Below are 14,986 nucleotides of genomic sequence, written 5' to 3'. Positions count from 1 at the left end.
TTTGTATTTATGTGTGGTAGTATTATATATTTTTAAAATGTTGTTTTGCAGTCTGTTCTTAGAAATCTTTCAATTCAAGTATCACTATTATTTGATTTTTTTAAGTTTTAAAACACATGTAAAAATAAATGAGGTCCAAATAAGTTATTTATTCGTGATCACAGAGACAGACAGTGAGAAAAGAAATAGTTAGTGTTCTTTATTACTAACAGTATTCCTACTCTTGGTTATTTCTTTTCTTGGACACAAAGATATTTCGGGCATCTATACATGTGTGTACAAATCTGCAGTATGTTTAACACTGTTCTGCTAGCTAAATAGCTGTCTGATTATTTATTATTCCCGAGTTTTGCTGTGTTGTACTTTGAGGTTTTCTAAATTCATAATTTTGCTTTCTTTCTCAAGATCCTGTATCTAACTAACCTCTGAAAATCCCAAGTCAAGAAAGTTTTGGTAAAACATTTATGAGGCATACAATATCTTTTGTTTAGTTGTGATCTTAGGCTTAGAGCAAGAAGGGATGCAATCTCTTCACAGCCTCTGCTATTTCATTCTGTATTTATCAAGCTTAGTGATTATATACTCTAAATAGATACCTGGCCAAAATCCTAGGCAATTTAATGTTTTTATGCCTCTGACATTCCAATTCATCCTCCAAGTCTCATTTGTTCATAAATAAAATAATCTATTTTCAGATCACGCGTCCTTAAATAACTGAAACAGTTAAAACATAAAGAACAAAGAGGATAAAGTCTAGTATTCTAAAAAGATCCTCGAAAGACCATTTAGTTAATTGAATTGTCAATGAATGTTAACAAACCAAGGTTTATTGAATTATATTTACATTGTGTTGTAACTTTATAAAATTGATTGTCATACGGGATTTAATAGGTATAAAGATATTATGTCAAACCAAGCCACTAAGGCACATACTGTGATATAAACTGAGCTGTTGGATTGATCATTTTGCCTTACCAAATATTTCATATTACCCCTTTCCCAGTCCCAGTGGACACATGGGCACACGTGCGCGCACACGCACGCGCGCGCACAAACACACACACACACACACACACACACACACACGATGTATTCCATAAATGCTTTGATTGTCACAGAATGCACAACAAATGAAAAACTCTGTTTCTTGAATTCTGGGAAGAATTTAAAATCTATTAAACCCTGTTCATCCTTGAAGATGCTGTCTCCTCCAGATCCTTCAAGATTGGAAAAAGAAGGTGATGAGCATTTTTAAACTCAGTTCACTGAGCATTGAACAATTGCTTAAGGGAAGATGAGTTTGGCCTAAAAGACAATAACAAAACCATGACCAATTTGTTTTCTGGTTCAGTGTTCTTTGTGCTGTTTCTATGGTGTGACATAAGTCATTTTACAATGCTAGGAGTTGTTAAAATTAGCATCAACATTAAGAAATTTTCTATCTCTACCCAAGATGCTAGGAAAAAAAAAAAAAGTAGAGTTTAGCTTATGCCTATGTCCTTTGTATTAGAAAATTAAAATTATTATCTATGTATATGTGATGCAAAATCACTCACGTGTATAGTGCAACTGAAAACATCTGATATGTAAGATTTAGTCATTGCCTGACATCCTGTATGTATGCTTAATCTATCTAGTGGTTAGCCATTATTTTCAGACCCTAAAGCTCTATCCAAGACTCTATCTTCTACCAAAAGTGTAATGTAACTTGAAAGTTAAATGAATAGGATATTTTGGATTATGACATGGATATTTTATCTGTTGCTGCTACAAGATGGTCAACATCACTGTTTTAATGATTTTTATGAGAAAAACATTCTATAGATTTTATGTTTCTCTTTATTTGTATATTTGACAATATTAGTTTAAGAAATTTCATATGAAATCAAATGAAATGTTATTATGCACCATTTAATATTAACAAAATGGCTTCATATATCTTCATAATAAACTCATGTTAAATAATTTTGTATTAAACCTTAGATTATAGTGAAGTCTGCAGAGGCTTTAAGGACACAGGTCATAGTAGAAAGAGAAAACCTGGTATAAGAGAGCCAGAAATAGAGAAATCAATAGTTGTTACCCATTAGAATTCACATTATAATATTTAATGAGTGTAACAAACTTAGGTTTCAGCTATGCTCAAAGTCCCTAAGCTAATAGAGACTTGTTCTAGTGAGGGAGGCATAGTCACAACGTTTCCAAAGAGAACAGAATACATCATGGGACACTTGTATTTAATTGGATTGGGTTGTGATAAAAAAAAATTGGAAATGAGGATTACAGAGTGTATCCCCTAAAAACAGAGGGCTTTAATGGTTTTGAGTGTTAGGTTGAAACTTAGGAGAAAGAACTAGAATAAAAGTCATATATCGGTATATAAATTGGGTAAGAAAAACAAGAGAGCAGGAGAAAGGTCATAGTTTGCTGACTTAATAGATACTCAGGACTCTGAACAGAGATCTGGGTAAATACTGGATGCAGTACAGAAAAATAATATCAAACACAGCAATCTGTGAGTCTGAGCCTATCTGCAATATTTTTCCTTTAAAAATATATTTTTAAGAATTGTTTTGGGGATCCAATACCCTACATTAAAAATATCTTTTGCTGAGATCTAAGAAGCAGCAGGAACTGTTTGTTATTTAAAACAAATGTCACTGAATTGATGGAGTTTGCTTCATTTGTTTAGCATAACAAAACAAATCCTGGTAAAATCCTAGCTTTAGAATTCCAATAGCTTAGTTTATGGTGCACCCCTCTGCTTTGCTACATTCCAACAAAATACAGTGTCTCTGATTGCTTGACCTTATGCATTTTGTAATTCTAATTAATAAGATTATTTTATCTTACTGATAGTACTCTTAAAATAACTATAAAAGCAATGGCCATTTTTGGTAGCTGCAAGTGCCAAAAAGAGATTACATTGATGAAAAATAAGTAATTATTTCACTTTATACAAAGCACACATTTTTGTGTATTTTACTTTTGTTGTTTTAATTAATAATTAATTTTAATTGACAATAATTACGTATATGAATGGGAAAATAAGAGATATTAATCAAAAGTATATTGCTTCATTAGACTGAAGGAATAAGTCTTTGTGATCTATTGCACTGGATGGTGGCCAAAACGTAAGTTTAAACTCTGCTAGACCAGTGAGTTCTGTAGCACTTCATGAAAGGCAGTCTTTGTTGGTGTATAAGACAGGCTGGAAGGGGTGAATGGGCTATTCTATCTCCCCTAATATTGAAAGCATGAATAAGCATTCATGTAAATATAGAGTTCTGTAATCAAATGTTTTAAAACTACAATTTTAAGTCAAGAATACAGGAAATTATATTTTGATATCTTAGTACAATCTTGTTATTTTTTTCATATGCAGTCAATATATCTGCAATTTATGAGATACTTTCAGCCATGATATGCAATAAAAATATTTGTTTTGTATTGTCTTTGAGAAGAAGAAAATAGAATTCTCATTCATAGCCAATTAGAATTAAATAACATGTGATTATCAATCACCAAAGATTTGCCTTTTTTAATTTTTATTTTTTAAAGGAGAGAAAAGAACTTTAGACATAGACGTTAGGATCATGTCCCACAATCCCTCTGGTAGTTACACTTTCCCTTTCTATTTGTATTAACGTACTGAACTCTTGCAACTACCTATGAGGAAATTATGATTGTTATACTCATTTTAGAGATGAGGAAGCTTGAGACATAGAGCTTAACTTGCTCAAGGTCATACAGCTAATAATTATTGGAACTAAGACTCTAGGCAATGGGGCTACAAGTTATCTGATTTATATCTCAATGCTATATGTAATCTAAAATTAGAAATCAGAAAATTTAATCAACAGTAGTTACTGTTTCAAAGTTTGAAGGACATAGCAACAATCATAAAAAGTAATGCCTCAAATACATTGTCTCTTTTATAAAGAAATAAACTTCTGTATTGAATAAACTGTGGGCATTAAAAGGACATTGATAACCTATAGATAAGAGAATAGCCATATATATAAAAAATATATTATATGATATATAATATATGTGTGATACATATATTATATATCATATAATAGTATATGCATATATTATATATACTATATGTAATTTTTAACAGGTAGGTAATGTTACCTATATATGCACATATATAGACATTAATTTCACACACACACAACACATATAGATGAAGATATCATTCAATCTTTAAAGTGTAACTAATATATCTTTTAAAGCTGAAGTCCTGAAACATAACCGTTCCTGAAGGGTTTCATTAAAATCTAAAATTTTAGCCCATAGTCAATTCAATTTAATTATGATAGTAAATTTACATCACTGCAGGCTTAACTTTTGGAAAGTAGCTGAATTGTAAATTTAAAGCAAACAACTATTGTCTTCAAAAATAGTATGAATGTCTCTCATGTTTGGGCTTGATAAGTCCAGCTCAATGTAAATCTCCCCTCCTCCTTTCTGGGAAATGAATGAAAAGATGCTGAACTTCATTAGTAATTACTGAATGCTTATGCATATATACATATGTAAACAGACTGCAAGGTGTCCAGGAAGATGTTAAGGAAATCAGATCATCTAAACAGCATAATAGTCTACAGGGTCTCAGAGGAAAGCATGTTATTTAATGATAAAAGGGTAGGTTCATTATGATGCTTCCATTTGCCTACTGAAAACAATATCAGTAGATATGAAACATGACACCTCTTTCCCCCAGGGTCACCGAGTTTTGAATAGTTACTAAAGTTGCTAGTAGTTACTAATAACCAATAGTAGTTAATAGTAAAGTTAGATAATGTATTTCAAAAAAGAAATTTGCCTATGAGAAAAATGGCCTAAAAATTAGCATTTTATCATATGGCATTATTTAGCAGAATGTATTGAAAACTTAGTCACTCTATAGATACATAATCTATTTGGAATATAAAATCAAACAAATAAAAAATAAGAGGCTTAATTATTTATATTTAAAATAAGAGAAGAGACTCCCCCCTTTCCTATAACATTTTATAATACTTACAGTTTTAAGTTATTCTTCTATCTTTTTGAAATATATGGAAATATTTTTAAAAGTTAAATAAGCTTCTTGTCAAGTTTAAAACCCAAGAATATCTTTCTCCAGGTCTTGGGAATCTTCTCTTAGAAATGTAATCATCAAGAAAGGGGTGGTGCCCTTATTTCCCAGTTTTTTTGTGAAGGAAGGAGTCTAACTCAGTGGTTGCTTCACTCCAAGTTGTAAAATTCTCTCATGAGAAGGATGTGAAAAGTTGATTTATTTATTAATTTTGGATTAGCCAATTCATAAACACAGATGGCCATTTTAATGACCTGTTGATTATAGAATGACCTTTGTGTGTTAAATGGTGCTGTCAGGGCCTCTTATTTGAGCACTAGTTATTGTTTATCTTGAGAACTCATATGCAATGGATTAGATCTGCTTCACTATACAAAATAATAATATTTATTCTTGTCTTTGTATTCCCTTAGCAGATTATCTGTGATGAACATCACATTCTGTTTTGATACCTATTCAGTTACAAAAGTTGTTTTCTTTTACTTGTACATTTGCAGAGAGGTTTTCTAGGTTTGGAGTAACTTTTATTTTTAATTATATTTACTCAACAGCATTTATGCCATAAAAAGGGAAAATTCAAATGTTTCTCATTTGATGTAGACATCTTAAGTGTTATATAGTGAATGTAATTTAAAACTGCATCTTATTCATGTTTAATTCTTAGATCTTGCTCTTAGTAAAAATATTTTGCTGAAAAATACAAATGTTTATATTACTTAAAATTGGGGCCTCCAACACTTCATAGTAATTATTTTATGGAATTTAATAAATATTGCTAAAGGAGTTCATAAATTTCCTTTAAAAAGTCAATTTTGATTTATAAAGGAAAATAACAATAGTTTCTTTTTTCTCCCTCAACTTGATTAGTGATATAACTTGTACTGTTTGATAGTTTAATTGTGATGTTAAAATGCTGGTATTCTTTCCTGGGTCAAGACAGAAAGCAGTGAAGCATAGAAAGGGAGAGAAGTTTCCACAAGGCAGCTATGCTCTATTGCTCATTGCATTTGACATGCTTCATGATGAATGAGGGATACACAAAGTACTATTAAGGGAGAAGACCATCCCTCATATTGTCTTATGCCCAATTTCTGCCTCCAGAGAAAGAAGAAGTAAAAACTAAAAGGCAGAAATGAAATCCACAGGCAGACAGCCCGGTGCTACACCCTAAGCCTGGTAGTTAAAGGTCAACCCCTGACCTAATTGGTTCTGTTATCTATAGGTTACAGACATTGTATAGAAATGCACTGTGAACATCCCTATCTTGTTTTGTTCCTATCTAATTACTGGTGCATGCAGCCCCCAGTCATGTACCCCCTGCTTGCCCAATCAATCACGACCCTATCACATGCACCCTCTTAGAGTTGTGAGCCCTTAAAAGGGACAGGAATTGCTCATTCGGAGGGCTCAGCTCTTGAGACAGGAGTCTTGCTGATGCCCCCGGCCGAATAAACCCCTTCCTTATTTAACTTGGTGTCTGAGGAGTTTTGTCTGCGGCTCGTCCTGCTACACTATATGTAACTTTACTGCAGCCAGACACAATTATATCAGTGAATATTTGAAATTACAGCTATTTACAAATAATTCACAAATTGACAATTACATGCACACAAATCTTTATGAAAACTGGAAAATTAATATTTATTAATATTTTTCCTAGCAATATTTATCAAGATGAAATTATTCATTCTAATATTACTATTCCAATGTCTTTTTTCCTTCCCAAGCACATAATCTACTTTTCCTATTTTATATAATGAAAAAAGAAAATAAAGCAATTTGCTACTGAGTACTGTTTTTGCACATTAGACCAGAGTATTTTCTCTTTTGACATATTACTTAAAGGTTTGTCTTAATATTAAAATGAAAATTCTTGTTTTCTGGTCTAGAAAAGCAAACAGAAAAAATCAAGCGAAGAGATATGGAACATAGATACTAGTAGTAGATACTAATAGTAGATAATACAACTTTGAAAACTAAAATGAAAGTTAACTTTGCACTATACTCTTCCAAACATTAAAGTTTATAATCTTCCAGTAAAAATATAGGAATTTTTAAGAAAATGACTTCTTTAATGTGACCTAAAATTAAAATTGCAATGCAATTCTGACACTATTATTCACTAAAATTTTCAGGGTAACTGTAGCTAGATTTAATCTTTCATGCGTGTTCAGACATGGGGAACTGGAAAAGTAATTAGTTTAATTTTGAAACTATACACAGGTCTTCAATGAGGCGATCTATCAACAGACTAATCTAGTACAATGTTGTTCAACCATGGAAACTTGAGGAGTTATTTAACCTCTTTGACATTCAAATTTCACAACTATTATTATAAAATCTGAAGACTAATTCTACTTTTCATTCTTCATCTCACAATGTTTGTTTGTTTGTTCATTTATTCATTTTTATTGTTTTCTTTTTTCCCTGAATCAAATGAGATATTCCATGTAAAAACAGCTTGTAAAATGTAAATCACTGTATGGACATTGTTACATTTGCCCCCTTTTCAAGCTTCCTGGTGCATAAATCCCCAGTCTGTGCTTCCTTAGCAGGTATTTGAGATACTCAGTGCTCAGTAGTTCCAGAATTTTTCCAGGATTTCAGTGGCTCTAAGAGTTTGACAGGAGATATGACTTAAGAAAGAGAAATTCAGAAGAGTCTGCATTTCATTAATGCTGAAAGAAACCTACTTCAAAGAAATGTCAATTCTCCTTTTTGGCTCTACAATTGAAAGTTATTTCTAGACTTCTTAATTTGTCTATTATTTCTTTTGTTTGAAAAATCTTTAGATTTGTTTAAAGCCAAGGACAACACTCATATGCATGTGTTTGCACATTAGTACAAGGTAGGACATCACAGACATGAAACAGTAAAATTAAAATTAGAGACAGCACTCTCATCCACTCCATGAAATGGTTTTGTATTCTTTTAATATATATAGAGCAGAGCAATATGGAGATACAACTTGCTATGTAAATCCTCAAATAAGTTTGAATAGAAACAATACTAAAGTGTCCATCCAAGTAAGTGTTGTCTACTGTGTTAGTTCAGGTGACTATAACAAAATAACATAAACTGGGTCATCTATAAAGAACAGTTATATATTTCTCACAGTTCTGGAGTCTGGGAAGTCCAAGATCAAGGCACTGGCAAATTCACTATTGCCCTCTTTCTGGTTCATAGATGGTCATCTTTTGACTGTGTCCTCACATGGTAGAAGGGCAGAACTCTGATCTCTCTATCCTTTATATAGAATTAATCCCATTCATGAAGGCTTCACTTTCTTGACCTCTAGTCAACTCCCAAAGGCCCTATCTCCTAACACCATCACATTGGGGGTTGGAGTTTCAACATATAAATTTTGGAGGAACATAAATTCAGGCTATAGTACCAATAGACATGTGGAGTGATGAGAGCCCTAAGCAATCCTGTTGAAACCCCGCCTTCAACAATCGCCTCAGTAAAACTTAAGAGTTTATAACACTTTTATTTTTGCAGATCTTAATCTTCTTAAGAAAGCATTGAGACAAATAACAGTAAGAATGTCAAAGGAAGTTATAATATATATAAAAAAATATTATCTCAAAAAAGTACGAGATAAATGTAACAAAGAAATCAAAGACCACAAATTCATTGGCCATAAATTACTTTCTAATTATTTACTTATTTTTCTTAAAGCAGGCAAGAGGAAACAGTAACACATGGCCACTTATGGGATTATTATCATCAGAAAGGGAAAAAACATTGATTCCTTAGAGGATGTGAACTGTACCTTGCATATCTCTTCTAAAAGCAATATGAACTTAAATCTTCACCTGAGGCTCTGTAAAAGGAGCACAGAGTGATACTTTTTTCTGCAGTGTTCATGCAGATAATGAAATCACAGATTTCAAATGGCTGGACAATTTAACTTCTTTAGACAACAACCAAGTGTTGAACGCTAAAGTAAAGCTCAGTGAGCTTATGTCTGTGTGGTTTGGCTCTCAAGGACAGACAAAAGATTACCTAGAAGAGTGGCTGTGTTAAATATCATCTAAAGCATTTAACACAGATAATTTCTCCAATTCAGTATATTTATGGGGACTGACAAATAACATAGAAAAGCGTATTCTCAGATGACAGGCTAGAGCACTGACTCTCAAATGCTGATGGAAGGTGCATTCAGATGCATTAAAATTCAGACAATGAACAGACATAATTAGAAATTTCTCTAGAGTTGATGGTCGCTTTAATTTAGACCATAGGTGGTTCAAAATAGTTGCTGAAGATCATGAAGAAGTCAAGCTTTAAGTACATATTTCTTTTTTACATGCAAAATTAATCAGATTTTCATCATCAAATGACCAGTGAAGTCATTTTACTGTATGAATATTTCTTCTTGCTAACTCAAATTTCAAGATACATATTGTTTGTTATATTCTATGAATAATATAATCATTCTCTATACCAGGCTTGTAATTCTTTTTTTTCTTATATCACTAAATGTAAAGTATTAATGTAGCTGTCAGACAAGAAATATTTAAAATATTGTTATTTTATTAGCTATCATAAAGTATAAGTATCAGTTAAAAACAACTTACATATAATTTATTGAATTGGATTACAGGTCCTGTCTACTCCTTAGACAATGAGGAAATGAAGGACCTTTAATAAATACAGGAATGACACGACCTGAAATTTAAAAGTGCCGCACTGTGGCAGGGTCTATTAAAACATCAGTTGTCCTTCTCCCTAGATTGTATTTCCCAACATCCCTTCCAGTTCAGTGTGGCCATGCAACTGAGTTATTTTCAAGTAGAGGCAAATGAATGTAACCTATGAGACTTTTAGACGCATAAAACAACTCTCCACCCATGGTCTTCTATACTCTTTGCCTCTGCTACATGAAGGTTGATGAAAAGGAAATTCTTCCAGGAGACATGTTGAAGGTGTATTGTCACTGACATTTTGCTATTGAATTAATACATAGAACAGAGCACTTCCTCCAACCTGTACATTCCTTGATCTAGATACTTGATTGAGAATAAGTGTATAGTCTAGAAACATTACACATTGAAGTGTGTATTTGTTAGTAATGTTAGCCTGTTCACGTCATTTAAGTTTGTCCTACACAAGAGATCTTGCTTCTACTGAGAAACATACTTCCTTGTATTTCTATATATTTGTGAAAGCTGGTCTCTAACATTGTATTTACACATGGATTAGTTTGATGGTAGCTTGTATTCTCCAAATTCTTTGAATTCATCTCTTATTCCACATCATGATCCCGCCACTCTGATCTTCTTCCGGTTTCTCGAATACATCATACACATTTCTGCTTTAGAACTCGTGTACGTGACTTTTCTTTCTGCCATATTCCCCTTTCTTTCCTTCCTTCTATGCCTGACTCCTCATCTTTTAGGTGTTAGTTCAAATGCCATCATATCTTAGATCTTCCTTGGCTCACATGAATATAGAACATCTATTGCTTGACTTCCTCTGTTGCGTTATTGTGTTTATCATTATTAGAATGATGTTGCTGCTGTACTTTTCAGCCATATTTGTATGAGTGTGTACGTGTACTTGTTTCTCTCCCTGCTCCAAATCTAGTCTCTAATATGACAAAAACTATGTCTTTTTTATTCAGCAACTTTTCTTCAGTGTCAAGGATAGATAATTCCAGGTACATATCAGGAGTTTGATAAATATGTTTTCAACTCAATATGAATACTGCTTTTTCAGATAGACCAATAGGTAAATAATTAGATACTTAAAGCCAGTAGGTTCTCAACAGATTTTAGTAATGGCAGTTTATTTTCAAGTATTATTGAGCAAAATAATTTATCTACCATAGAGCTGAATTACAAGGTTAGGTGAAGCAAATGTTGACTGTGGTTAAAATTCCATAAAAGTTTTATGTGTACCTATTTAACATTTTATAAAAATTGAAATGAATCTATAGTGTTTTACATAAACCATAACCCCTAAGTTAATGAAGAGTTTACTGCTTCTGAAGAAAGTAATTAAGTAAATGTGAATTATTCATTGATTTTGTTACAAAATTCAATAAACTTTTAAATATAGTATTGTTAAATCAAGTTAATGAAAATATAAAAACCATGTTTAACTTATTTAAAAATTAAAGTCATGAGGCTTCGTATTCAAACCTGATAAATTAAACATGTGCTAATTAGGAAAACATATAGAGCTGCATTCAATATATATTATATATTTTTGCATAAATGGTTTATAGAATGAACGAATGTGGAGTTGTTGAGCATGAAAAAACAAATCTGATTAATTTTTAATTGATGTCTGCATTCACTATATAGTATATTTTAGGTTATATTATTTACAAGACAAATGCATTTTTAATTATAAGCATATATTTATAAAACCAATTAAGAAGACTGTATGTTAAGAATAAAATATATATATATTCATATGTATATATAGTTTGGTTTTTTGTTTGCTTGTTTTTTGAGACAAGGTCTCACTCTGTTGCCCAGGCTGAAGTGCAGTGGCCCGATCACAGCTCACTGCAGCCTCAACTCCTGGGCTCAAGAGATCTTCCTACCTGAGCCTCCAAAGTAGCTAAACCACAGAAGTGCACATGTTTCTGTATATTTGTATATTTTGTTGAGACGAGGTTTTGTCATGTTGCCCAGGTTGGTCTTGAATTCCTGTGGCTCAAGTGATCCACCTGCCTTAGCCAGTCAAAGTGTTAGGATTACAGATGTGAGCCACTACTTCCAGCCAAAATATTTTTAAAAGATCAAAAAATGACCATATGTTTTAAAAACTAAAGTAATGATTAAATGTTGTCATTTGAGATAGTTTTTTTTTTTTTCCAACAATACAGGAAATCAAGATACACCCTACAATACCATGGTTTATATGGGAGGATGATTTACCATCTCTCATCTTTACATCTACCTATGTGTGTATACGTTTCCTATTTATACATTTAAAACAATCAACTTCATATTCATATCTTCTCAAACTGAAATCAGTACTAGAAAAAAATGTAAGTAAAAACGCAGGTCTCTAACACCAAGGAAATTATAGGTAATTTAATGAAACTAATGAATAAACAGATGAATCACAGATAAGCATACATGATTAATAAAATAACATGGTATTTACATGTTATTGATAATATGAATAATGTAGAACAATAAATTTGTTCCCTTTGGATAAATGAAAAAAATATACGTAGAAAAATTGGTATGATCTTGTCAACAAAAATGTAGTATAATTCTCTGAGAAAGAAAACTTCATCAGAGATATTTCTCCCTTTTAAAAGGAACAACACTTCAATTAAGAAAAGCTTTTATGAAGCACATTTTTTGAACTTAGAAGTATTTTCTTTATTCAGGTAAATTATTTCACTTTCTTCTATGAGTTGAAAGGAGAATTTATTACTGAACAGAAAACCTTATTTCACTAATCAGTTTAAGAAATTTTCTTTATGGGATTAAACTTTTAAGCTCTTTATCAAAAAAGATATATTTTTCTATTTCTATTGCTGTTATTAGTTTCCATTCAATAGAAATAAATATGAACTCTGGTTGACTAGTTTTATTACAGAGATTGACTTGTCTCAATGGTAAATATTTATATTTTTATGAGTGACAAGCTCTTAAAATGAATTATAATAATTTGTGAACACCAAAAACCATAAAAATATAGTAAACAGTGACAGTTTATAAATATAAACACTGTTACTCATTTCAAATACGAGAGGACTTGAAATAATGTTTTTCTACATGGTTAGTACTTTAAATTGAATTCATTTCCCACAGACATTATAAAAACCCCAAAATGATTTATGGCATTTAAAACAGCAGCTCCTCTCTTCTATTCCTTCTGCATTGTTAAAAATAAAAGGCCTTAGGAGACTGAGGCAGGAGAATCGTTTGAACCCCGAAGGTGGAGGTTGCAGTGAGTCAAGATCATGCCACTGCTCTCCAGCCTGGGTGACAGAGCAAGACTCTGTCTCAAAAAAAATAAAATAAAATAAAATAAAATAAAATAAAATAAAATAAAATAAAATAAAATAATAAAATGTCTTTGGGTGGTTTCAAAATCTCATTATAAATTGATTTTTGTTTCTGTGCTTAATTGTTTTCTAACAGCCCCTTTATGTTAAAAGCTAATAGTGTAGACTAGTGGGAAAATAGGTACAATATCAAAAATCATTCCATATAGGAAGTTTTAAAAGGAGTATATTTAACATTCAATGGCTGTATGATAAGGGTGTATCTACTTCCTCTCTATTTTTTCTGAGTTCATGATATTATTAATTTACTTTTACTTCTTACAAACATTTTCAGTGAATGGAGCTGACAGCTGTCTATAAACTAATAACAAATGGGACTGTTTATTAAAGAATACAAAAAGAACCCATGTCATTAGTCTGGCCTCTCTATTCGCTTTCTTTCCATAGCCTCAGTAATGCAAATATCACCAGTAGGTATTATAAAATATGTATTTTCCATAGTTTAAGTAATGACTGAAGGAATTTATTTTTGGTCTCAACTTTTTACATCTGATATTAATTCATTTCTGATTATCTAATTCCAAGTGGTCAAAAAATCTACTCTTCCGCTTTTTTTTCCTAGGTTCAATTGAACCTAGAAAATGATGTAGCTCAAGTGATCCAACCTTCAATGATGAGTCTATTATTTTAAATGAATTTGACTTGCATTCATTCCTTCTTGTGAATAAAATGCACAGTAGCAGTATGTCTCAGAATTGTGCCTCATATTATTTATTTATGTATTTATTTATTTATGTATTTATTTATTTATTCAGACAGAGCCTCACTCTGTTGCCCTAGCTAGAGTGCAGTGGCACCATCTTGGCTCACTGCAACTTCTGCCTCCTGGGTTCAAGCGATTCTCCTGCTTCAGCCTCACCAGTAGCAGGGATTACTGGTGCATGCCATCACAACCGACTAGTTTTTATATTTTTAGTAGAGAGGGGGGTTTCAGCATGTTGGCCAGGCTTGTCTGGAACTCCTGACCTCGGGTAATCCACTCGCCTTGGCCTCCCAAAGTGCTGGGTTTATAGGCGTGAGCTACCGCACACATCCTCATATCTTATTATTGACTCTATATTTGCCAGCCTTCCTACATGTGCTTTGTTGGCTCGCTACATGGCTTTAATATCATCTTAATGTATACTAAGTACCATCACTCTACAGTCAAAGATAGCATACCTATCTATATGTTCCCAAAGTCTTGCAGGTAGGAACTGTACACCTTACTCAGCAAAGGCTGTAATATGCCCCAGAAACTACTGAGCCATGGACTCTTTATATTTTCTGCTAGTCTCAGAATTACATTCATATACTGTGTGTTGCACAATGACCATTGTAATGTGGTATTAACCCTTTGAGATAGCTCGTTGCTTTGTGTGTAACTTCGCATCACACATATGTATCTGAAAACTGACTAGAGAGTATGAACCCCATTGGACAATGCATTTATATACCACACTAAATATTTATTTTCAGAAGTGCTTGAGGATATTTTCCTTCAGCTCAAACTTGTGTGAAATTTGCATATGCTCAAAACTAACCTGTCCCAACTGTAAATGACAAAGCTAAATCCTTGTCAAGCCAAAAGAAGGATGATAGGATTTGGGATAAGATCAAAATTAACACATTAATAATAAATAGGTTATTTCTAAAGCATGATTCATAAGATGTTTTATGTTTCTAAACATAACAAAAATTTACTTCTGTTCTTCAGTTGTTCTTTTACAATACACATGAAATTTTAAAGTGGAATCATTAAAAATAAGTAAACAAAACACTCTTTGTAAGATGCAATTAGTAAAATATAAAAAAATAATTAATTAGGACAATGACATATAACAGCAAGACTTACAAAGATGGCAAAAGTTATC

The 14,986-nt window shown here is 32.1% G+C and overlaps 1 long non-coding RNA gene across 1 annotated transcript in view; it reads left to right on the top strand.

Moving 5' to 3' along the window:
- The window catches only part of LOC119620488 (uncharacterized), a 52,801-nt gene that overhangs the window by 34,108 nt on the left and 3,707 nt on the right, over window positions 1-14,986 (top strand). The gene's annotated exons all lie outside the window — the stretch shown is intronic.

The sequence above is a fragment of the Chlorocebus sabaeus genome, chromosome 7 (assembly GCF_047675955.1).
Source record: "Chlorocebus sabaeus isolate Y175 chromosome 7, mChlSab1.0.hap1, whole genome shotgun sequence".
In the NCBI taxonomy this organism is placed as follows: Eukaryota; Metazoa; Chordata; class Mammalia; order Primates; family Cercopithecidae; genus Chlorocebus; species Chlorocebus sabaeus.
The sequence above is the reverse complement of the archived record's forward strand: the minus strand, read 5'-3'. Positions and strand labels throughout refer to the sequence as shown.